This window comes from Acinonyx jubatus, chromosome F2, assembly GCF_027475565.1.
Source record: "Acinonyx jubatus isolate Ajub_Pintada_27869175 chromosome F2, VMU_Ajub_asm_v1.0, whole genome shotgun sequence".
Classification (NCBI taxonomy): domain Eukaryota; kingdom Metazoa; phylum Chordata; class Mammalia; order Carnivora; family Felidae; genus Acinonyx; species Acinonyx jubatus.
In genome coordinates, this window is record NC_069394.1 from 12,993,375 (window position 1) to 13,018,241 (window position 24,867).

At 47.8% G+C, this 24,867-nt stretch overlaps 1 long non-coding RNA gene across 5 annotated transcripts in view; it reads right to left on the minus strand.

Annotated features, from left to right (window-relative positions):
• LOC106976892 (uncharacterized) overlaps positions 1-24,867 on the minus strand; it is a 368,177-nt gene that overhangs the window by 118,420 nt on the left and 224,890 nt on the right. For all 5 annotated transcript variants that reach the window (XR_008292651.1, XR_008292649.1, XR_008292650.1 and 2 more), the window contains 2 exons: positions 13,740-13,906; positions 4,876-5,307 (listed from right to left, as the gene is read on the minus strand). This is a non-coding gene — a long non-coding RNA (uncharacterized LOC106976892). The remainder of the gene's footprint in view (positions 1-4,875; positions 5,308-13,739; positions 13,907-24,867) is intronic.

Here is a 24,867-nt window from a genome sequence, read left to right on the forward strand (position 1 = left end):
GCTGGGACTGCGATTCAACCTGGGAGCACCCTCTGAGCCCCTCGGCTTTTTCCAGATCCATCTTCAAACAGGAAGATCTCTGCCTTGCTGCCAAATGGAGTGCACCCACCCACCCCTGCCCCGCTTTCTCCTCTGAGGAGCCCAGTCTTCTCAAGGGCCTGCCCAGCATCAGACCCCTGGATGACGGATCTCGCTCTATTCATTCAGAATACTCTATGGCAAACAAAATGAAGTTCATTTTGTTCAGGGACTTTAACTGACACTCCTTGAGGAAAACATGAAAACAACATATCAGAAATGCCTGCTTTCTTTTGCCTGCATTTTAGGGGGTGCCCGTGAGATTGGCAATACAGTCAACCAGAAAGGAACTCAACCAGCCAAGTCATTCGAGGTACATGATGACAGTGGCCATGACATCCTTGGATTGGAGAATGAAGTGGGATCTGAATTTCACTTAGGGGTTTGCTTGAGCTTTTGAAGGCCAATAACCTGATCCATGTTTTTAGCTCATTATATAAATGGGCAATTATGGTGCTGATAATCCACCACCCTCGAGAGCCAGAAGGTGAGGGAAGCTGTTATTGGCAGGAATGGGCAGTATGTAAACATTTCGCCAAGACAAAGCTGGTTGGAGCATTCTTCTCCTGTAAGTCAGGATCAAGGTCTCCTAGATAGGAAGGAGTGGGAAATTAAGACCTTAATTAAAGCACACCCCAAGGGGCTGGTTGGTGACAAAACCTCCTCAGAACTCCGTCCACATGAGGTTTCCAATGGGGTCCCATCCAGAGAGCAGGTTTCAGAGGCAAGAGTCGAGTCTGGTTTTGTCATCTTCTAGCTGTGGGGCCAGGGGGACGTGGTTTTACCTCAGCTTCCTCATCTGTACAGTGGGGACGAGAGTGAAAGAACCTACCTCAGAAGGTGGTTGTGAGGACGAGATGCGATGATGCACAAAGACACTGAGCAAGAACCTCACATGTAATAACAGACAGTCTAGGGCCTTATCGTGTGATCTAAGCAAACGCACTTCATGTTCAGGACAACCTTGAGAAGTAAGTTATCACCTTTCATAGATACAAAAATTAAAGCCCAGGAAAGCAAAGAAACTTGTCCAAGGACCCAGGTCGTAAGCTGTAGAGGGGGGATCCAGACTCAGGTCTAACCCTAGAGCCTCAGCAAACTTCCAGTCTAAGAGGAGCGACCCACAGAAACACCACCAGCACCTCCAGGAGGTCCAGCCAAACTGCCCCAGGGGCAAGGTGCCAGACTCACCCCGTAGGAACAAGGGTTAAGATGCCTCATGTCAGCTGGACCTCGGAAGACATTTTGGTTTTCACCAAGGAAAAGAGGAGGTAAGAAGAACCTGATCGGTGGAAAACTCACATTGGCAAAAGAAAGAAGGTACAGAAAAGGAATTCTCTGTTAAGTGAGACCAGAAAGACAGCCATGCTGAGCACTGGGCTGGCTGGAGTCTCATGTGAACTCACGTCTGCATTCTTGGAAACACCCTGATCGGCAGAGCGATGTGGTTAAGAGCACAAACTCTGTGTCTGATGGATTGCTGACCTACTAACACCGTGTGACTTTGAGCAAGAGACTTAACCTCTCTGGTCCTGAAGGGGGCTCACCTTGCAAATGAAGGTTGTACTGGCCAAATGGGGCACTCCGTATGAAGGCTAAGCCTCAAGCCTGCTAGCATGCTGATGCTTCTTAACGTGTCTGCTCCCTTAGATGTAGTCTGAGTCCCCTCTCCCATCATTCTGCCCCCTGCCCAGACCCCTTTTGCTCACTGGATGGCATCTCACAAGGCACTACTAGTTCATGTCCAAAAAAAAAAAAAAAAAAGAAAAAAGACTCAAAACCTGAAGAGAAATAAATGGGGCTCAGTCTGTTACTATTACTAGAGATGAACCTTCCACTAACAAACAGCTTGTCCTCTTACAGCCAAAACTGGGGATCTGACTTCATCCCTCGTGCAAAATATGTTTTTGCTGAATAACTGTGACCGATAGCATTTGAACTCTCCCATTTGAGAGCAGCCTGGGGAAGACAGTTTGTGCCTGGACCACAAGGGTACCTCTACTGGTCTTTGTGTTTTCTCGTGTCAAGCAGAATGACAGGTTGGAGACTTTCCAAAGAAGGCACATTCGCTTCAAGCTTTCCTCTCATTCCGCCCAAACTCAAACTTGGGATCTAATTCTGTGCCTGGGCTTACCTAGGTGTGTGTGATTCTTGGAACCAAAGATCCCCGGACACACATCTTTTCAAATTTCACCTTCCCCAAACATGGATGCATCCGACAAGTGGCGCTCAGTCGTTTAATTGAAGGCATTTCCTCCTCTGTTAATGACACGTAAATTAACAGGGAGTCGTGCCACTGGTAGCATCTCAGATTTGAGGAAATACAGCATGTGCTGGGAACCAGACTAGGTTTGAAACAAAACCTGCTTCTGTTCTACAATAACCACATGAATGTAGATGGTCACCCCTAACTTACATGTGAGAAATCGGACGACCAGGGTGTTAAAGAAACATTCACTCATAGTGCTTAGTACGGAGGGAAGAGAGTGCGGGTGGGGTTCTGCTGAGTTCCAATTATCGCACAACTTGGCATCAGAAAACACCAATCGCTTTAGGCCGCTCATGAGTTTCTGGTCAGGAATTTGGGAAGGGCTGGGCTGGGCAGTCATGACTTGGGGTTTCCCCTGCCCTTGTAGTCAGATGTCAGCCGGGCTATGGTCATCTGAAAGTGCAAAAGGTCTAAACATCCAAAATGGCAGTTTGTGTGGCTGTCGGCCAGCGCTGGGGGCTGAGACCACACGCCAGAGCACCAGCACTTGGACTCTTCAGCACCCCGGCCTCGGTGCTTCCCGCGGAGCGAGTAAGGAGATCTGGAGGGAGCTGCGTGAGCCTTTGCGGCTCCGCTGCCTAGAGCCATCACAGGACTCCAGGAAAGGACGTAGATCCCGCCTTTCAATGGGGAGAATGTCAAGAAACGGGGCCCCTTTGCTTTCGAACCATCACAGATGAGAACCATCGCCTGACTGGCACAGACACCAAAACGTTGACGCTGCTTGTCTGGTGCCCAGAAACACAAGAAGGGAACGGGAGCCAGATGCGAGGGAGAGGATGTTAAGACAAATGTGGATGGAGTCATCCAGTCACCTGCGCGTCCAGGGGGGTTCCCTTGGGGACGTTAAACACCGACCCAGTGTTGTTCCCGCTGTGTGGAACCTGTCTGTAGCTTTCCGAGAAGCAGGTGCAGAGCCAGCTTCGTGAGTTTACAAGAGACATCAGGCTTAGGACTTTGTCAGATATACCTTGTTTCCACCCCCAAAAGGCCTTACCTAGTTTAATATTTACTGAGCACCAGCTGCAGAATATTCTGGGGTCTGGGAATATCTGAATGAACAAAACAACATACTTTCCTCACAGGGCTTGTATTCTGCTGGGAAATGCAAAAAGTCACCAAATCTGTAATAATGTCAGCAAGACATGAGACCTATGGAGAATGACAGCAAGTGGGGCCTGGGGCATACTGTAGTGGGGGAGGATGGTCAGAGACAGTCTCTCTGGGAGTTGACATCTGAATGGAGATCTGAATGCAGTGAGGAAATCCAGGGGAAAGAATGTTCCGGAAAAGGGGACCATTCCGTGCTAAGGCCCTGAAGCCAGCCTGCGCTTAGATATGTTTGGTCTATAGCAAAAAGACCAGTGCGGAGAGTGGAGTGAGCAAGGAGAAAAGGAAGAAAGCGAGGGCCTAGGGTCCACGCAGGGAGGGCCGTATAGGGCATAAGAGGAATTCTGGATTTTATTCTAGGTGGGGTGGGACTCCACTGAAGGGTTTTGAGCAGGTGAGTCCCAGGATTTGGGTTACATTTTGAAAAGATCTCCCTGGCTGCTGAGAGAGGAGGGAGGGGAGGGTAGAAGCCAGGCCCGTTTGGAGGCAGGCTACTGCAGTGGTCCAGGCAGAAGGGGGAGGCAGTCTGGTCTGTAAAGTCACTGGAAGAGGGGATGAGAAGGGGTGAAATGGACACACATTTTGAAGGAAGATATCACCGGATTTGCTAATGGACACATCTACCAGTTGATTTTTTAACCTCACAAAAGATGTTTCCAACAAACGTTGAACCCTTGCCCAAATTCAACCCTGATCTCTACAGAGGGTGGCAATGTGTGTGGTGGAAAGTGGGAGAGACCCAGGGCAAGCCAACTCCCTCACACGCCAGGCAGGGGTCTGTCTCATCCTCGTGGCAGAGAAGGAAGGGCCTGGAAAGCAGGCATCGCCCCTTCCTTCCCACCTCGCCCACCCTGCCCCTGCAAGAAAGATATGAGGTTCAAAAGAATAAGCCACTGGCTGGAAAGACCCTTTCAAAAAGGAGTTCGAGAAGTCTAGAGCCTTCTAAAAGGGCTGTCAGGGAGATCACACCCATTTGCATGGGCAAGTTTGGGTATTTTGGTCATTCGCTTCATGACACGACTTTGTGGCCACAGCCTCTCCTCCTGCACAAGTCAGTTCTCTAAGGGGCCTTTTCTGTCAAAAAGAAACCACCGCTGGGGCTGCTTTGAGACAGACTTTAGGGGGAGTTTCATGCTCCATGAGACTCAGTGGTGAAAGGGTCAAGAGTCTGTTTCAACACAAGTGGCCAGATGATTAGATCAAGATCCAAACCCAGGCCTATAATAATGGTTTCCTTTCTTTTCTTTTCTCTTTTCTTTTTTTTTTCCTCTTCTTTTCTTTTTTCTTCTCTTCCTTTCTATTTTCTTTTGGATAAACAGGTACATAGACACTATGGGTCAAGCAGTGTTCTAATCATTGTATAAAATATTTAGTTACATGAGGTTAAGAACGACCATCATCCTTCATTCAATACTCACCACACCTTTGCTGAGCATTTTGCAGATGAGGCCAGTGAGTCACAGAAGAGCTAAATGACTTGCCCAGGCCCTATACCTAGTAACGGTGGAGCTGAGATTGGAACCTGGGACTTCTGGCTCTGGAATTTGGGCTCTTAACCACCGTACTAGCCCAACACAGCCCGACACTGGCTGTGCTTTGGCGGAAGTCTGTGTATCCATTCGAAACGTTTTCCGCTGCAAATGAAAGACAACTTGGAGTGACGTAAAGAAGCGGCCATTGTTTCAATAACAGAAAGTCTGGATGTAGACTCCTGTCTTGGGCTGGTGGAACAGCTCAACCATGCTATCAAAGACCCAGGCTTTTTCTGTCTTATCTGCTCTGGCATTTCATTCTGTTGACTTGTCTCCTCATGCTTGCAAGATGGCTGCTACACCTCCAGGTATCTTACCCTAGATCCAGGCAGGAGAAAAAGATAAGAATGAGCCTCCTTTGTGGGACACTTTGTCTTTTTAGTTGGAAAGTTGCCCACTCCCTAGCACATTTCCCCTCACGAAATTAGACTTGCCCACCATTTCTATATCTGGTTTATACCAATTTTGATTCATCTCATCCAGCTGGGATTGGAAACCATCTTCCCTGAGGCCTGGGCCCTCTTCCATACCACCTCCACATATCACAGTTCTATGCGGTGGGGAGGCAATGGCTATTGAGGAGAAAACGCATACCATTTGCCACAGTGGGTTTTCCTCTCCCCCTTCCACATGGGCACATGGCAGCTCAAAGTCGCAAAGTCAAGACTACATGACTAGTGAAATGGTAGACCCAGAATATTAACCTCGATCCGGCGGACTAAGTCACCAGCTCTTAACTATGGTGTAGTACGTTATTGAGTGGAGTCAAGAACGGATGGGCACACATTTGGCTTTATCACTAATAGTTGTGGAAGCTTGGGAAACTTAGCCAGCCTCCCTTAGCCTCGAACTTCTTATCTCTAAGAAGCCACCATTGTGGTTAGCAATGGTACCTCACCAGAGGGTGGCTATGAGGGTAAATGAATTAATATATGTAAAGAACCTGACAACACTAAGCCATCGATAATTCCTGGCTGTTATCCGTGTTGTCCCTTATTATTGCTGTTGCTATCTTAATGCCATGAGACTTTGTAGACACAACGCACTTGTCCTTGAATGAAATACCACTTGGGGCATCCCTGGCTGACGTGGTGGTACTGACTAGTGGGTGGACTTGAAAGTAAGGAGAAGGTGTTCACTGTAACACTGAGTGTGGTTTCAAAGCCCTGATGTTTGCCTTGCTTGAATTTAGTGATCCAGGTCCTGGCCACTCAAAATACGGGTCCACCATCTACAAAGCACAACAGTTGTTCTCAGGACATGCAGAGGTCCAGAGGTCTTCAAAGTTCCTTTCAGCAATACCACTGGAGGATCCTAACCAGAAGGAGAAGCTAAGAACTCCCAACCCAGGGGCTATTTAGAGGATTAACTGTGTTAGTGGCATTATAACTAAAAGTGCTGAGTAAATGTGAAAAAATAAAGCTTTGGCAATTTCTTACAAGGCAACAATAATCTTACCATGGGATGCAGCAATCATGTTCCTGGGATCTACCCAAATGAGTTGAAACTTATGCCCTCTCAAAACCCTGCACACAATAGGACACCTGGGTGGCTCAGTTGGTTAGGTGTCTGACTTCAGCCTAGGTCATGATCTCCCCATTCCCGATTTCAAGCCCCGCGTCAGGCTCTGTGCTGACAGCTCAGAGCCTGGAGCCTGTTTCAGATTCTGTGTCTCCCTCTCTCTCTCTCTGCCCTGCCTCTCTTTAATAAATAAATAACGTTAAAATAAAATTCAAAAAAGAAGAACGAAGAAACCTGCACACAAATGTGTATACCAGCTTCACTTGTAATTGCTAAAACTTGGAAGCAACCAAGGTGCCCTTTAGGAGGTAAATAGATACAAAAACTGTGCTACATCCAGACAAAGGAAATTATTCAGCACTAAAAAGAAATGAAGCATCAAGCCACATAAAGACATGGAGGGGACTTAAATGCATATTTACTGAGTGAAAAACGCCTAACAGAAAAGGCTACATACTGTATGAGTGAAACCGTATGATATTCTGGAAAAGGCCAAACTACGGAGGCAGCTAAAGATCAGTGAGGCTGCCAGGGGTTTGGGAGGAAGGAGGGACAGATGGACAGGTGGAGCACAGAGGATTTTTAGGATGGCACAACTCTTCTGCACGACAATGTCATGGTGGGTACGTGACATTTTGCATTGGTCAAAAATCCACAGAACCATGCAACAGAAAGAGTGGACCCTGAATATAAAGTATGGCCTTTCATTCATCATAATGTATTAACATTGGGTCATAAGTTGTAGCGAATGTACCACATGAACGCAAGATGTTAACAATATGGTGGGGGCAGGGGGTTGGTATATAGGAACGCTCTACTTTCTACTCGATTTTTTATAAAACTAAATTTCTCTCAAAAATAGTCTATTGGGGGGGGCACCTGGGTGGCGCAGTCGGTTAAGCGTCCGACTTCAGCCAGGTCACGATCTCACGGTCCGTGAGTTCGAGCCCCGCGTCAGGCTCTGGGCTGATGGCTCAGAGCCTGGAGCCTGTTTCCGATTCTGTGTCTCCCTCTCTCTCTGCCCCTCCCCCGTTCATGCTCTGTCTCTCTCTGTCCCAAAAAAAATAAATAAACGTTGGAAAAAAAAAAAATTTTTTTTTTAAATAAAAAAAAATAGTCTATTGGGGCGCCTGGGTGGCTTAGTCGGTTGAGCATCTGACTTCAGCTCAGTTCACGACATCATAGTTCATGGGTTCAAGCCCTGGGTCGGGCTCTGCGCGAACAGCTTAGAGCCTGGAGCCTGCTTCGGATTCTGTGTCTTTCTCTCTCTGTCCCTCCCCTGCTTGTGCTCATTATCTCTCTGTCTCTCTCACAAAAATAAAAAAATACTAATAAACGTTTAAAAAATATAAAAAAAAAATAATAAAGTCTATTGGGGCACCTGGCTGTCTCAGTCAGAAGAGCACACAACTCTTGGTCTTAGGGTGGTGAGTTCCAGCCTAAGGGATTACTTAGTATAGGGATTACTCAAATAAATAAAACTTAGTAAGTTTATTAATGAATGAATGAATGAATGAATGAATGAATGAATTTTTTATTAGTTTTCTTTATTTTTGAGAAGCAGAGAGAGACAGAGCATGAGTGGCGGAGAGGCAGAGAAAGAGAGGGAGACACAGAATCCGAAGCAGGCTCCAGGCCCCGAGCTGTCAGCACAGAGCCCGATGCAAGAACAGTGAATACAGGACCTGAGCTGAAGTCCGATGCTCAACGAACTGAACCACCCAGGCGCTCCAGTAAGTCTATTAATTTAAATATCTGTATCTATATTGCTAGGCAGATAGATAAAGTTTAACAACTTTCATATCTTTTGATCCAAGGATTCCACTTCTGAGATTCTCTTGAGATACAGGACATACTAGAAGGAAAACTTCATTTACAGAAGAGAAAAGAGTAAGCAGCCTGAAGTTGCTCCCCGGCACCCACATGGATAAAAGCAAATTAAAAAACGGTAGTTGAAAGTGTTCGGAAGTAACACAGACAATGCTTGCAGAAAAATGCCCATGGGGAAAAAAGTAAGAGCTTCCTAAGATAACCATGGGAAAAACTTTGTATAAAACAACACATGGTTTCCAGCACCTTGATAATGCAATTGTTCTCACGCTATCTGGGGCCATGAGATTATGGATGCTTTTTTCCTTCTTTTTCCAATTTCTTCTAATATTTTACATATGTACATTTATTTAAATATATTTAAAGGTCTATGAATCGTTTAGCAAGGGGAGAAATAACAAGAGCTGGTGGGTGTTCTTAGTACTTGGATAAATTGTAAGTCATTTGGGTAACTCACTGAAAGTCACATTGCTACACAGCTGGGGTTGCAGACATTCATCCAAAGCACTTGCCATCTGAAGCTGGGGCTTAGTCAAAAAGATACTATTTAGAGACAGTATAGTCACCCTGGGATGCCGAGCACATAAAGATATGTGGGAAACAGAAATTCAGATGCCGAGCATACAAAGATATATGGGAAGCAGAAATTCAGAGACCAAGAGAGAAGGTTAAGAATCTTACTCACTCACTCACCCACACAGCAAGCCTTTATTTACTAACTGTTTACTAGAAGCCAGGCACGGGGTCGGGAGGAGGCACTTCTAAATAAAATCAAACCTCGGACCTTTACTTAAGAACTTCTGGTCCAGTCTCCCCAGAATCCCATATTTCCACACTAAATACGTTTAATGGTGGATAAGCCCACTAACTGTATAAAAACCAGCATAAACTGGGACTCAGCATGTGGTTCCCCTAAGCTGTCTCAACACACTGCCTCTCCGGAGGGCAGGAACCAGCCCTACAACCTGCAAGATAACTACCTCCCCATGCTTCTTCACTTACGCTGATTTTTATTTTTAATGTTTATTTATTTATTTTGAGGGAGAGAGAGACAGAGAGAGAGTGAATGAGTGAGAGAGAGCAGGGGAGGGGCAGAGAGAGAGAGAGAGAGAGAGGGAGGAGAGAAAGAATCCCAAACAGGCTCCACTCTGCCAGCGCATCGCCCAACATGGGGCTCGAACCCACGAACTGTGAGATCATGACCTAAGCCAAGATCAAGAGTCGGATGTTCAACCATCTGAGCCACCCAGGCACCCCCCACTTAAGCTGACTTTAGGGTCAGGAAATTTACTTCTGATTGTACCTCCCACCCAGCCCCATAACATCAAGCATTTCAGATCAAGTATCTGTGAATCATAGGTCAGGTTGAGTCATTCTTAAAATTTCCAGGCTGTGAATTAAAACTATATTGATCACTTGGCAGTGGATCAAACAGACAAGAGACAATGTGACTTGCTCTGCAGGTATCTGTAACAATGCAAAGCGGATTTGCAAGTATTGTATTGAAATGGAGGTGGGGGTGGGACGGGTGGACAACTTTGCAGGGAGTGAGGGCTGGTAAATGGATGGGGCCCTCAGTTCGTTTACCCTCTGGTTTCAGATAAGTATCACGCTGATGGTTGTCTCTCCATTCACCGCGCTGCCTTTTTGTTTCATTTTGGTTAATGCGAACTACATTTATGGTAGGCTTTTGGCAACTGCTACAGATTCAGAGCCTATAAAATGGTTTTCCAGGGAAAAGGGAAGGGAGGGCTTGAGCACCTCCTACGGGGTCTCATTCCGTCTCTTAGATGGGGCAGGGCTCGGCGGCTGGGTGGCCCCGTCGGTTAAGCGTCCGACTTCGGCTGGGGTCATGATCTTGCGGGCTCGTGGGTTCAAACCCCGCCTCGGGCTGTGTGCTGACAGCTCAGAGTCTGGAGCCTGCTTTGGATGCTACGTCTCCCTCTCTCTCGGCCCCTCCCCCGCTCATGTTCTCTCTCTTGCTCTCACTCTCTCACTCAAAAATAAATAAACATTAAAAAAAATTTAAAAAAAGAGCAGGGTAGGAAGGGGAGGCTGCTCAAGTTCCCTGCCCCAGAAGCTCTCGGGGGAAGAGTCCCCCAGACTGGCACCAGCCTACACACAAGGGACAATCAGAAACAGCAGCTCACACAGGGTGGAAAACAGCAGGAAAGCAGAGACCTTGCGGGGCCACGGCACCCACACGGTTTTACACCCTCTTACCACGACCTTTCCCCTGCACTATCACACTGCCTCCAGGCCCGTGTGTAATGCCAAAACAAGGGGCCAGAACCGTCACCCCGTGTGGGAAAGCCTGGCTGGGACCACCAGGGAAACCCACCTGTGTGTGAGTCAGACCCCTCGTGTCCTGCGTCTCGAAGCAGGGGTACACGTCAACGCAAGCATCAGGGCCCAGGCGGGAAACTCTACCTCTGAATCATGACCGCACAGAACCTTCTCTGGGCCTCCCTAGTAACCCACTGAGGGTCTTTACCGGGAGCGAGGGTGGCTGCACAAGTCTCATGTGAAAAGGTGATCTGAGGGGTTTTGGTGGTCTTTTTGGTCAGTTCACAAGATGAACTAGGTGCAGGTGACGCAGCTCAGAAACGCCAGAGAAACACGAGCGAGTGTGGTTTTTAACTTTCTTTTTTGGTGGCTATTCAGCTAATTTGAAGTCATAGTATTAACAGATGGAAACCCAGAGAAGGTTAGTGACTTGTCTAAGAACTAGACAAGCCTGGAGGGACAGCTTAGGGGCCCACAGTCTCCTTCCCCAACCCCACGCTGCCTTGCTTAGAACCAAAAGATCACACAAAGCAAAGGGGACAAGAGTATCCATTTTAATTGGATCATAAAGTAATAGGAAAGAAGAGTAAGATCCAAAGGCAGGACATTATGGACTTTGTGACTTCTACTCAGCTAAAAGCTCTGGGCTAAATCTCTATTTAAAATTTTATAAATCTATTTCAATTAAAATATAACAAAGTATATTTAATCACTTGAAACTTCAAACGTTATTTTAAAGTATTAAAAAAATTTTTTTAATGTTTATTTATTTATGACACACAGAGAGAGACAGAGCATGAGCAGGAGAGGGGCAGAGAGAGAGGGAGACACAGAGTCCAAAGCAGGCTCCAGGCTCTGAGCCCGACACGGGGCTCAAACTCACAAACCGTGAGATCATGACCTGAGCCGAAGCCGGATGCTTAACTGACTGAGCCACCCAGGAGCCCCTCCAGTGTATTTTAAAATTGCCTCTTCCCCATCTTGACACACAGTGAAGAGTAAGCTAATATGTTCTACATAGGAATCCTGGGGCAGTGTGTGTGTAAGCCCTATAAATCACAGTCTAATAGCTGAGAAAGGCTCACTGAGCCCATTGTGCAGATGAGAAAAAACAGGTCCAAGGAGAGGCAATGACCTGCCCAAGGAAATTCAGTGGGCCACCATCACAGCCAACACTGTATCTCACATCACTCGCTACAGAGACCTGTGCAACTCCCCACGCCCCGTGTACTTCCCTAGCTTCTGCAGACAAGGGAATTCAGGTCCCTCTGGCAATCCTTAGCATTCCACATGATTCCATCTACTGGTCTGGCATAATCTGCAAGGCAGCTGGCTGATTTTCATGAAATGTGTTGTAGCTACCAAAAGATATAGCAGTGGGCACGGTTAGTTTTTCAACATGTACATAAGGGATCCCAAACTGTAGCGCTCATGAAAGCAGATGACGAATTTATTTATTTGGGGCGCCTGGGTGGCTCAGTCGGTTACGCGTCTGACTTTGGTTCAAGTCATGATCTCACGGTTTGTGAGTTTGAGCCCCGCGTCGGGCTCTGTGCTGACAGCTCAGAGCCTGGAGCCTGCTTCGGATTCTGTGTCTCCCTCTCTCTCTGCCCCTCCCCCACTCACGCTCTGTCTCTCTCTCTCTCTCTCTCTCTCTCTCTCTCTCTCTCTCTGTCAAAAATAAATAAAACATTTAAAAAAGGAAAAAAAAGAATTTATTTATTTGATGCAAATAAAAGGTATACCATACGATGTAATAAAACTGAGTGGCAGTTACAAAGAATAAGGCAGCTGCCATGGATAGCACTCTTGGGTATATTGATGAGTGGGAAAAGGCAAGTGACTGGTTTATCAAGGGCTACAAAAACAGTTATGTGTGTGCACATGCACACAAATACATTAGAAATGTCTACAAGCATGTGCCCCAAAGAAATAACCCAAGTGGAGTTGATAAAGAAACAAGGATAGGGACCCAGTAATTAAAAAGAACTTTAGTTTTATTTGAAAAGCTTTTTTTTTTCAAGGTGATAACATTCATTTACTCTTTGTGTAATAAATGACTGATTTTTTACAAAAAAGAGAAAAATAGGGCTTTATTCATGTACCTACATACCCAACCTGCTACTTGAGCACCTGCCACTCCCGGGTGAGAGGAAAGATTGCCTGCTTGGTTCATGTCATGAGGCAGGTGACATGTGCTGTGGGGACGGAAGGAAACAGCACAGGGATTTCTGTGTTCCAGGGGAGATTCAGAGGCTGAAACAGAGTCCTCGACAAAATTCTGTCAAGGCCTGCCATCTTGAACACAGTGATGATGACAATGGTTTCCAAATGGGCAAAACTTTGGCAATTTCAAAGGAATTTCAATCCTTTTTGACTTTAGTTAGAGTTCACAACGGAATATGTGACAGCACAAAAGATAGTCTGTGGTTCCCAAAATTTCACCCCCACAGAGGGAGATGGTTTCGGTGCTTTTTAAAGGCACTGACTCTTTGGCTGTTTTTATCGGTACATATGGCTTACTCTGCTAGGCTAGAAATGGCCTCCGCCAAAATTGCTGTTTTGATTTGGATTTCCAAAAATAACTCACGAAAAGCCTATCGTATGAGGAAGATGGTCACACCCAACTCTGGGGAGGAAAAGGAAAAGCATTTGATTTGAATCACTTAAGAGCGGAAACTGAGAGCATGTATCTCCTTGTAGCAACTACTACATAATTATCCATTCTAATGGAATCCTTTCAAAACCAAGGCGGTTCAACAAGAAGTTTAATGGAAAATAAAATTTCAGGACCCCACTATTCGGTCAAAGCCACGTTAAATGAAGACAGCTCAGCAGTGACCAAATCCTGCTCACGTATCACGTGTTACGGGTGAGGGGTGGGAGGGGGTGGGTGTTCTCCTACATGGGGGAAACGTGGCAATGTGCTAGGCTCCTCTGTCCAGTTCAACGTGTCCTCTAGTCACTGGGCACAGGGATTCAATTCTCTCTGGGTCAGTGTTACTGCTGGGCCTCTCCCCTCTGTCAAGTGTTTTCTGGTCTTCCTAAGAGAAGAAGCTAGGGTTAAAAATGCCAGAGATAAAGACAGAGAGAGAAGAGAAGAGGACCCTTACCATCCAACCTGTTCATGAGCGCAAAGACAGGTCTCATTCCAGACACAGGCTCGTGGAGGACAGCAGTGATGGAAAATGGTCTTCACCACTTGGGACGCTCCTCTGTGTCACTTAGCTGTGTGACCTCTGCTGGGTTACTTAACATCCCCGAGTAGCAGTTCTCTCACCTAAAAAAAAAAAATCATATATATATAATATATATATTATATTATATTATATTATATTATATTATATTATATATATTATAATATAATATATATACATACACACACGGACACCTGGGTGGCTCAGTCAGTTGAGCGTTTGACTTCGACTCAGGTCATGATCTCACAGTTTGCGAATTCGAGCCCTGCATCGGGCTCACTGCTGTCAGCACAAAGCCCATTTCGGATCCTCTGTCCCCTTCTCTCTGCCCCTTCCCGCTCGTGCTTTCTCTCTCAAAGATAAATAAAACTATGGCGTATGTGTGTGGGTCAGCCTTACCAGCAGCACTTGGGAGCTCACCATTAGTGCAGTAGAGCTCCGCCCCACACAGATTAACTTGAAAGAGAATCTGCATTTAACAAGGGTTCCTGGAGATTTGCCTGGGGCTCCAATTTGAGAGACAATGGCTTTGGCCATTCTGCACCAGGTGCCTGAGTCAACAGAACATGATGTAACAGCTGCCCTTGGGGGAGAAGCAGAATCCCCAGAGGGCCACCTCTGGTGGGCACATTTCTGAAGACCATCCCAGATTGCTGTCCAGTCTTCCTGCTTCCTGCTTGCAGACAGGGGAATCAAGGCAGAGCTGGGAGCCCCCTGAAACTGAAGGATTCTCCACCAACAGGGCCAGACCACCCTGGGGTCCACAGCCATGTCATCACAGATGTCCCCCTATCATCAAATGTGTCCAGAAAAGGCCCTGAGTGCAGAGAGGACAACGTCAGCAACTAACAGTAAGTGGCAAATGAGAATGGCGGCCGAGAAACTCAGAAGAAATGGGCTGGACGACAGACCATCTTCTCTTCCCTGATTAATTTTGGCCTAAATCAAGGTGCTTTTGTGCTATAAAACACAACCACCTCATACAGTAGGAAAAGAAATGTTAGACACACACCGGGGTTTTGCTGTCTATGCACAGACCATCTCTAGCATCGCAGACGAGACACTTTTGGTATTGACTCCCTCCCGGAAGGGAAACCTGTAGGCTGGGGAGCTGGAGATTGAGGGAGGAAGAGGAGGAAGAAGAAAAGGAAGGAGAGAAAAAGAGGGAGGGACATTGAAATTAAAAAAGTAAAAATAAAGTTAAAAGATAGTTGAGTCTCTTGTTGTGCAGAGTGACGTTTAAAAGTCCTCCTAGAGGATATTCTGGCCATGAAACCATGTTTTTTACCTAAAACCACACTGCTGAGCTTATGATCCTTTGTTCAGACCTCACACCCACCACACCTATGTCTGAAAATGCTCACATGGAGAAATCCGGCAAGGATGTGTCCCGGGGCGGCAGAGAGCGACCTTGTTTATTTGCTCCCAAACCAACAGACACTAGAGCTAACCCAGCCTCTCAAAATCCCAGTGGCTCCTGACTCCAGTCCATTTGGCTTAGTTAGGCAAGGAAGAATCTCTTCCAGAAGATTCTAAAGCCTGGGTTTCCAGAGACTTCCCATGACTAAATGGAATTGGGGGACGCAATGCTTATACTTTGGGTGAGTGTGCGTATGTGGGAACCGAGGGAAGAGATGAAACAGGCTTGCATTCTGGAATGCGCAGCACTGACTATGCTCAGTTTATAAAGCACTTCCTAAATCCTTGCGGGGAGGAAATATAATAGAAACCTGATTTAATGGGGGCAGACCGAGGCCCGGTAAGGTTTCATGGTAGAACCAGCAGCTAAATGTCCCAGTCTCCCCAGCCACCTTCCAGCAATGACCCCCACATCTACCACCTGCTGGAGGCCTTACACTCTATCTTTATGGTTGGTTTCTTTTCTTTTCCTTCCTTCCTCCCTCCCTCCCTCCTCCTTTTTTTTTTTTTTTTTGAGTCTGTTTCTTTACAAAAAATATCACTGGGTCCTCAGCTGAAAATTTATTCTACTGATAAGGAGAGTAATGGCAGTGTTCCCTCAGGCTATGGAGCTACGACTGATGATGTACAGTTGGATGGATAGAAGGCCAGCGTTGGAGTCAGAATCTCTTAGGTCAAATTGTATCTTTGCTACTCATAGCCATCTGACATTTGGGAAGCTGATCTCTCTGAGCCTCTGGTCTCTTCATTTTTAGAAACGGCAACAGCCACAGCTAATAATATTTATCAAATGGGAACTGTGTGTGTACTCTTAAGCCAGTGTTATTCTAAGTAAGCACTTTGTATTTCTTAACTCCTTAGCATACTGATATTATGCACTGTGTACACATGAGAAAGCTGAGGCACAGAAAGGTGAAGTAACTTGCTCAAGGCCACACAGCTAAGCAAAGGCAGCACTGGGATTCTCCAGGTGGTCTCCAGGCTGGAGCCTGGGCTTTAACCATAACAGAAATGCTCCCACAGGGCCGGCAGGCGGGCTCTGTGAGATCAAAGGAATAAAATGCTTACCGGGCCATCCGACACAGAGCAAGCACTCAATAAATTATAACTATTAGGTACCATTTAGAAATTAATTTCTTTGGTTAGGCAGACACGCCAGGGTTACTATAGTATGAACGTGTCTAATGAGAAGCTGCTGCCTATGGTGGCACTAGTCCCTAACAGGTGTTCTTTCGCACCTGCCTTCGGCTGGCACTCTGGGCAGGCGATTTTGGTGCTCTGCCCTGGAATCTCCATATTGGCCTCTCACACGGGGCGCCCACAACAGGAACCCAACTCGGGGCAGCTAGGATGGGCACAGGTCTGACGTCCGCCTGGCAAGAAGGATGGCAGACTCTGGAATGAGTTGGACAGACCGAATCCCCAAGGCGATGGCCTCGTGCTGGTTGACTCACTGCTTTAGAAATTCTCTGTAATTGGTTAATTGCACAGAGTCAGGGGGAAGAACTCCTTGCCTAGAAGAGGCAGCACGAGTCAAAAAATGGGCAAAATTAAAGATCTGGTGTGGACGAAGAGCCAACCGGTGGCTGAATAAGCAGCCAGCCACCACTCTCTTCCTCCTTATTCAGCTCTTCCCGGTTCTGTTCGGGTACTTGGAAGAGGCACGCGGTGGCCACGGCAACCCTACTGTCTCTGTCAGGGACTGGTGTAGGGAGGACCCCTGGCCCCATCTGGCCAACCAGGGGAAGTCTCCTGGGGACTTCCGGGGAAATTCTGCTCCCTGATAGAAGATGAGAGTTGCGGAAAGGACTTCCTTTTCCGATTGGGCATTCTTCCTGCTGGAAATTCTGGTGTGCTAAGTGAAGTCTGCGGCAGAAAAGAGCATCTCAAGAGATGCTAATCCAATGTCCTGACACGCTGGGGCGGTCGGACGCATGCTTATGGATGCATCTGACAACACCAGGTGCTGGGGAGGCCGTGGGGAGACAGAACCCCCTGAGCATTGCACTGGTGGATGTGTAAACTGGTACAGTCATTCTGGAAAACAATCTGGCAGTACTTGTGAAATTAAATATGAGTATGCCCGATGACTCATCCATCCCAGCCCTGGGTCTGTACCAAAGAAACTCTCCCACACTCCCCATGGGCACAGGTGCGAGGTGTCATTGCAGACTTGGCTGGGCTGCCCTAGTGTCCATCTGCAGGGACAAGAGAAGTGAACAGGGCAGGATCTGCAGCGACGGAAGGGCAGACGCAGCCCTCTTATGAGCTAAGTGTAAACCGTGCACCAAGACTGGATCTCAAAAAGAGAGTATTGAGTGAAAAAAAGACAAGAAGGAGATCCGTAAGAGAACCCCACGCGTCTAAGTTAAAAGACACCCAATCACAGCCCTACAGTAAGTCCACATGTGCGGCACACGGCAAATACCGGAGTGGGTGCCTATGAGGAGTGAAGGGAACACAGCAGGAAAGAACGCAACAAGAAGGAGAGGGGTCCTTCAGAGGCCAGAGGTAATGTGCCTTGAATGGAGGAAGCTTCCATAACAATTCAAAAGAAAAATATGCCACTGGATTTGGAGTCATTCCCATGACTGATTCCTACTGGCTGTGGGCCCCTCGGCAGGTAACTTACAGCCTCAGTTTCCCCACTGCGAAAGCAGATGTGAAGAACTGCCCTACGGAGAAGTGGGTGCAGAGCCTGAATCTGGAATGTAGCAACAGGATGGCAACTAAGGACTCAGCTTTCTTGTCTGTAAAATGGGGATTACTACATTACCCATCTGGTACTGTTATGATGGGGTTTAAATGAGATGTGACACGGGCAGGACAAAAAGCACAACGACAACACTGTTTGGCACATTTGGGAGGCAGGGAGCACGTCCTTCCGGGAGCTCGGGCTCGTACCAGGCGCTGTGCCGGGGGCTCGGCAGCACACCCCACCCTCACTGGGTGCAGCACCCGGGGGCATGAGACCTAAAAGCAGCCCCCACCCCTTGCCGCAAGGTGCCCATGATGTTCTGGGCACCATCCTGAGAGAGAGGGCACTTCAGGCTGCCTTTACGCGCCCCCATCTTGGGCACCTGGGGCCCTACAAATCCACTTGTAGATTTCTTTTTTCTTTTCTTTTGTGCCACAGATCAATTTTTAACTGGCTAAGGCAGGTTACCAGAAAGAGAAGAGACGAGAAGAAGAAACTGTCATAACTCCCCTGCTCTGCCACCAAATAGGCAAATCTTCATTTTTTCCGACAAAGTGCTACTTTCTATAACTTTCCGTCATCCAGGAAGGACGCAGCGCTGTATGTGACTGTCACACCACGGATTGCCACTGCTCTCTAACACCTCTTCTCCATCCCTCAGATGCCTAGGAAAGATTCAGGCGCTGAAGTACCACGTACTGGGTGGCAATGGGTGCCATCTTGCTCCCAATTTTGCTCCTACAAGTGCCCTGGCTTTGAAACACGCCTTCCTGCAAACCAGCACCCTCCCTCCTGGAGCATGTCTTTGAAACACATTCCCCAAATAGGGACGCGGGTCAAAGCGATGCTTTGGTAGCTCCTGACAAATCGTTTTTCCAAAAGACCAATCTATGCGGCCACATGCAATGGACGCATGTGCCAGGCCACCCACAAATTCTCAGAACAAACGCCCAAACCCGTTACTCTCATGTCTGGTAACCTGCAGGGAGCGGGAAGCCACAGTCACACTCTGAGTCTCGGGGAAGGTGGACTTTTCCCCGGGGCTACTGATGCTCTAACCTTCCATCTCTGTCCACGAGCGCTCACAACTTTAGAAAGAGGTTTTCTGCATATAACGCGGTCTCCTTCACACAGGCCAGCCTGAGGAGTGGGCAAAGGGACAGTGGGAGAGTTGCGGGGGGGAGGTCAGCCTAAGGCCTCCAGGAAAGAGAAGGGAAAACAGAGGAATAACAAATGGGAATGTTTGCACGAAAACGTGCCATTAAAAACTCCTAGTCTGCAGTGCTATTGGTCACCCCTGGAAAAGTCTCCAGCACCCCGGGCTTTATGCAGGCTGGGGCCTCCACAGAGCACCCCTCTGCTCTGGCTAATGCCTGGTGCGGTTCTTCCAGATGAGCCGAAACCTGATTTCACCCGGGAAGCACACCTCCTAAAGTGGGTGGGCTCATCCTGCCCAGACCTCCTGGATTCTCTCATTCCAGAGTTGAGCCCAGCAATGGCCTGAGCAGACTGCTTCAGTAGCTACGTTTGGACTCAAAGTATAATGTGGACATACACCCAGACTGTGCTAGCCGTGAACGGAAAGTCCAGCCTGGGAGGGGGAGAGGCAGGCTGCAGGCCCGTAAAAGCGAGACAGAGGGCCTAAGTGACTTGGCTTGGGTTTTCCCCTTCCACTCCCTAGCCCCGCACCACCGATCCAACCGATTCTTTGATAACTTATTTCTCAAATGCCTGTTATCACCTAGTCACTGAGGTGAGGAATTGCAACACCAAGGCCATTCCTTGACGGGAGGACTGACTTAGGGAGTTGAGACTCTAACATGAGGAATGTTAGATACCATGAGGAATGAAGTCAAAGATAACAAAACAAGACAGTCAAAGATTGATCGCGTGCGAGCACTGAGTGGTCTGCCATCGGGGGGCAGGTCGCTGTGGGCTGCGAAGGAAGTCCTCTGAGAGCCTGATGACCAGAGACTGGTGGGGGGAGGGTGTGGGCAGGAGAGGAGGCCTGTGATCCAGGCCGGGAGCCGGGAAGGTGGGCAGCACGCTCAGGCGCCAACGAGGAGCTCCTTGAGGTTAGAACAGAAAGAAAACATCTGGAAATCTGGGGAGGCTGCGTCGAGGCCTGAATAGTGAGATGCTGGAAGTCAGGGAGAAGAGCCCGCGCTGAGAAAGAGAAAGTGAAGATGGCGTGAAGCGGGACAGCTGCTGGGAGAAGCTGATGAGGAGATGAGTCGGGGGACAGCCCTCAGGATGGCCTGGGGAAAGAGCCCGGTTAGCAGAGAGGCACGCGGTGCCAGAGCATCCAGGTCCCGCCTGCCAGCACGGCAGACATCACTCATCCATCAGAGCACACCTTCCTCAAGAGCCCAGATGGGACCTCAGAGTGTGTGGCCACTTGGGGCTCCGGGAAGACCCCACCCATCGATGCAGGGTGGGATTCAATCTCTGCCTTGCAGGTTGTATCAATCAGGAGCAGCAATATTACGCTGCACTAACATGTACCTCACAGTTCAGTGGCTGAAAACAGCAGAAGTTGGGGCGCCTGGGGAGCTCGGTCGGCTAAGCGTCCGACTTCGGCTGAGGTCACGATCTCGCAGTTCATGGGTTCGAGCCCCGCATCGGGCTCTGTGCTGACAGCTCAGAGCCTGGAGCCTGCCTCGGATTCTGTCTCCTTTTCTCTCTGCCCCTCACACTCTGCCAGTCTCTGTCTCTTAAAAATGAATAAGCATTTTTAAAAAATGGAAAATACTTAAGAACATTTATTGAGTGCCATATATCCTAAAAGATTACCATTTCTTTTGGCCCTTTGATCAGCCCTGTGGGGTAGTAGGTACCCTTATTCCCATTTTACCAATGAGCAATTTAGGGCTCAAAGGGGGTTGAGGGCCCCAGACAGGAAGGAGTGGGCCTGACTCCACTGCACATGCTGTCCTCCAACATCACGATGACATCTTTGCGACAGGAGAGGAAGGTAGCTGTTCCAGAGGCCCGAAGGCACAAAGGCTAAGCGCTAGTGTTCTAGAGGCGAGCTGCCTGGGTGTGTATTCTGGCTCCACGTTCCTGTGCCTCAGTTTCCTCATCCTTGAACCATCATGATACTAACAGTGCCCCCAACCTCACGGCAGTGCCGTGACAACTAAGGGACAAAATGCACGCATAGTCCTTGCGGTGGTTCTAGCACCAAATCCGTGGCCGATAACTGCAGTTATGATAGTAACATGGCCATCTTACCCCAAGGGTGCTGGAGCACGGCCAGGCCACAGGCCCCTCAGCCCAAACACCATCTACCTCTCAATAGGACACTCGGTCTCCTGGGTTAGGCGGCCTGCTGAGTCTGTGTGTGTGCCGGGAGAACAGGCCACACAGCACCAGAGTTAAGGGCCACCCTGCCACAGTCAGACGCCCCAACCGACTGAGCCACCCAGGCGCCCCTTGAAACTAATATACAGTGCCTTTCTGGTCAAACGGGCCTATCTGAGAAGCTTGGTGAAAATGCCACTTCCCAGGCCCCACCCCAGAGATCTGCATTTTAGCAAGTTTCCCAGGTGGTCATTTGCAACCTGAAGTTCGAAAACCACTGCCATAAAAAGAAGCCGAGAACAGGGGCTGGGGCAGGCATCCTGGAGCCAGAAGGAGGGTTGCAAAGGTGACCAAAGAAGTGGTGGGGTGGGGGGAACAGAGGACCGCACGTGGCTCCTGTTTTGCATGAGAGCAAATCACTTCTGCCCACGTGTGCCCTGCGTGCTCCACCAGCGTAGACATAATTTGCAAAACCCTAACTCACCCTCTGCCAAACGCTTCCCCCGGTCCTGGAAAAACGATACTCGCACTCAACCTGGGACTGCCTTCTCCATCCTGATCTGCAGGAAGAGAACGTTTCCAACATACTGGACACACTGCTTAAAGACTCCTATCACCACTGCCAGGAATCGTATTGCAGGAAGGAACATAAGTAGTGCGGTCACCCGGAGGTTTGCTGCAATTAGCTCTCCCTTTGGTTTGTGACAGATCCTAGCTCCTGCAGCGAGCTGTCCTCACTCATCCGCAGGGAAGGAGGTTTCGTTTAATGTCACGCCACACACACAAAAGTGTTGCTGATGTGCATGCGCACACACACAAACGCACCACGCGTTGTGTGCAGGTGTATTTAAGCTTCTGCAATGATTCGAGACATACAGCCCAACCATCAGGAGTCACCTGGACCATAATGCTGAGTGCTAGTTTCCAAGGTACCAGGACGGTACCAAGCTAAAAGGGGGCTGGAAAAGGAGCGAACTGATACTTAAGGCCAAGTCCTGTGCTGGGGGTTTCTCATGTATGTTTCCCATCAATCGATCAGGGAGCATATTATCAGCTCCATTCTTCTGATGAGAAAACGAAGACACACAAAGAACCTGCCCAAGATCCTCTACGATCGAACCCTCACCTGGCTAACCTGAAGATCACATTCAATACTTACTCAGTGCTGCCTTTAAGTTCATAAGCTGTAAGCTTGGTGGGGAGGGAGGGGAGAGTTTCTTCCAGAGAGGGGAGCCTATGGAAACTGACCTCTCCAACCAGTGAGAGAGAAGAAATAACTTCTTAACAAACAACTGAACTCACAAGCAATCAACAGTCATTGAGAAGAATAAATCACAGATAAGCAACAGAAAAAAGCAAATCACATTATAATCACATCCTTCCAAAAATAATGGCTGTTACATCTCTAGGCTTTTTCTAGCCAAATACGTATTTTTTCTAACCTACATATAAAATGATACAATTTTTGCAATTTTATAAAAAATTTTTACACTGATTTTATGTGAGTAATTAATGATGTTTGTCCGATCCTGATCTTCTGTGAATTTATGTCAATCCATAAATTTCTCTGCAGAGTCTAAGGGGGAAGATGAAACCATTTGCTTCTTTTTGTTTGTTTGTTTGTTTCCTGTTATGGTCTGTTCAACAGCCACTAGTGCATTTAAGGAAGGGTTATAGAGGGTTCTATCTATACCGGCACTGTGTTTTCGTGAATGATGCGGACTTGAAAAACATCCACCCCCACCAAAATTTCAGGTGGGTTTCCTCCTCTCCATAGACGCAAATGGAGGCTAGGTTTTGCAGCAACTGATAAAATGACCCTCCCCCCGCCCCTCCCCCACAGCAGGGACCAGCCCTCCAAGTGCCCCCCAGGACTCCCTTCCAGCCTTCCCCTAGTTAGGAGAGTGAAAAATAACCTCCTTTCCTCCCTTTTGGTGTTAACGAGGCTCCCTATTGAGACATTGTTAATCACATCAATTAAAAGCCTTTCACATTTGGCCTTGCCTGCCAGGCACAGGCCCTCTGTCCAGGGGAAGGTGGGTAAGATAAGTCATGCCCAGAGATAACTTATATTCTTTCCTTTCTCCCCCCCCACCTAGGCTTTTTTCATTTGTATGTTTGTTTGTTTTTTAATTCAAGCTTAATTAGCACACAGTGAAATGTCTTTAATGAACACTCTGATGAATTCTGACAAATGCATATACCAAAAACACTAAACCTCCAAGACATAAAACATTTCCCTCACCCAAAAGTTTTCCTGTGCCTTTTCCTTTTTTTTTTTTTTTAATGTTTATTTATTTATTTGAGAGAGAGAGAGAGAGAGAATGGTGGAGGAGCAGAGAGAGAGGGTGAGAGAGAGAATCCTAAGCAGACTCCACACTGCCAGTGCACAGCCCAATGCAGGGCTCGATCTCATGAACCTTAAGATCATGACCTGAGCTGAGATCAAGAGTTGGGATGCTTTACCAACTGAGCCACCCTGGCACCCCTCTCTGTGCCTTTTCTAATTGTCTCTGCCCTCCTCCCAGAGGAAACCACTGTACTAATTTCTAGCACTATTCATTAATTTTGTGTGCTCTTAAAGTTACAGAAAGTGGAATCCTGTGATTTTTAAAGACAGGCATCAATGACAAGCAAGAATGCCCAGTTCCTAGCAGGAATGAAAACCAGCGTAGGCCCTTTGGAGAACAGTCTGGAAGTTCCTCGAAAGGTTACATACAGAGTTACCACATGACCAGCAATTCCACTCCTGGGAATATAGACACAAGGAAATGCAAACACACATCCACTCAAAACCCTGCACATGAACCTTCAGAGAAGCAGTCATCATTCATAATGGCCCCAAACCGGAAACAACCCAATATCTATCCACTGATGACAGAACAAATGAAATGCTGTTCATGCACACAATGGAATGTCACTAAGGCACAGAAGAGAATGAAGTACAGACCCACACTGCAAAGTGGATGAACCTTGAAAACATCACACTAAGTGAAAGAAGCCAGTCACAGAAGACTACATATTGTATGATTCCATTTGTGCGACACGTCCGGAATAGGCAAATCCATAGCAACAGAAATACTAGGTTGCTCAGGACTTGGGGGTGCAGGGGAAGGCGGGTAGGGAGGTGAGAGCGAAATGGGGACACGTCTTCTCTCTGAGGTGGTGAAAATATTCCAAGATTGTATGATATCTAAATTGTATGCTATGTGAACGATATCTCAGCAAAACCGTTGCAAGAAACCAAACATTCAGAATCAACCAAAGTGGAGCCATGGAAAAGACAGCAGTTTTCCCGCGGGGGGATTTTATTGTTTTTTTTTATTTTTATTTAAAAAAAAAATTTTTTTTTTCAACGTTTATTTATTTTTGGGACAGAGAGAGACAGAGCATGAACGGGGGAGGGGCAGAGAGAGAGGGAGACACAGAATCAGAAACAGGCTCCAGGCTCCGAGCCATCAGCCCAGAGCCCGATGCGGGGCTCGAACTCAGGGACCGCGAGATCGTGACCTGGCTGAAGTCGGACGCCTAACCGACTGCGCCACCCAGGTGCCCCCCGCGGGGGGCATTTTAACAGAAGAAGCGTTTGACACTGTAGCCCAAGAACCTGGTGCCACCTGGGGA